Source organism: Enhydra lutris, unplaced genomic scaffold, assembly GCF_002288905.1.
Source record: "Enhydra lutris kenyoni isolate GAN:26980312 unplaced genomic scaffold, ASM228890v2 scaffoldscaffold5758, whole genome shotgun sequence".
In the NCBI taxonomy this organism is placed as follows: Eukaryota; Metazoa; Chordata; class Mammalia; order Carnivora; family Mustelidae; genus Enhydra; species Enhydra lutris.
The window spans coordinates 1-1,223 of record NW_019159842.1 but is presented as its reverse complement, the minus strand read 5'-3'; the positions used below and the strand labels follow the sequence as shown (position 1 = coordinate 1,223).

The window sequence follows — 1,223 nt, the reverse complement described above, 5'->3', positions numbered from 1 at the left end:
TTTTCAGAAATTCAAAACGGAGTTGACTCTTTTCCGATGAAGATGACAAACAAGTACAAGGTCAATCAAAAGAAATCAGAGAGTTGCAATGGCCCCATTGAAATTGATGGCAACAATGTCCTCACCAGATAAGAAAGCCTCACAGAAGCTTGGTTTCCAATTACATAACCTACTCAAGCTTCCCAAAGCACATAAATGGTGCATATATGAATGGTTCTACTCAAACATAGATAAGCAAATGTTTGAAGGCGATGATGACTTCTGTGTCTGTCAGTAGGAGTACTTTCCTAATTTAACAACAAGTTAACAAGAATAGAAAAATCAGGCAACTTATGGGAAAACCAAAGAGATGCTCTTGTGCATTTTTTGAGGAAGAGAGACTAGCATTAAAACAGAAATGGCAGAAAATAAGACTCTTACAACAAACAAAAGTGCAGATATTTCCCAATTTGAAGATCTCCCAGATGAAATTCCTTTGTCCCTGGTTATTGGGACCAAAGTTATAGCTCGATTATGTGGTGTTCATGACAGTCTCTTCACTGGATGAATAGTTGCTGTGGATACTTTTAATATTACGTATAGAGTAACTTTTGATAGGGCAGGGCTTGGCACCCATACTATCCCTGACTATGAATATCTCAGTAATGAGCCTCATGAGACAATGCAAGTTGCTGCCTTTGGACAAAAACAGGGACCTTCCTGATTCTTTAGGACTCCACCACGGTTACATTATACTCCTCTCCAGTCACCAATTATGGATGATGATCCTGTACTAGCAGTCACCTTGGAGAAGTAAGATTTCTGGCTCTGACACTGAAATGCTAGGTGATTTTCCAGTATAATTCCTTATCCAAGTGGCCAAGTTGTCAAAAATTCTCATGATTAAAAAGAAACATATCAATAAATTAAGAGCAATGAACACAGAAGCAGAACAATTGAAATCCTATCCCATGCCCATCAGCACTGAATTCCAGCAGAGATATGCAACTATCCTTCTGGAGCTTGAGCAATTCAACAAGGACCTAAACAAAGTTTTGCATGAAGTACAGCAATACTGCTATGAGTCTTCTCCAGACCAGAGTGGGGAGCCTATGGACAAGCCCAGGGATAGGAGATGGAGGTGTGAGGAGGAGGCCCAGGAGCTTGACTGGCAGCTAGCACCTCCACTGGATAGCTCCGTGTTGAGAATGAAAATCTGACAGAATTAATCTCCAGCTCACTCC

At 40.6% G+C, this 1,223-nt stretch overlaps 1 pseudogene; it reads left to right on the top strand.

Annotated features, from left to right (window-relative positions):
* The first annotated feature begins 8 nt into the window (after nucleotides 1-8).
* On the top strand, nucleotides 9-1,214 carry LOC111140606 (annotated as a pseudogene).
* The last annotated feature ends 9 nt before the right edge of the window (nucleotides 1,215-1,223 follow it).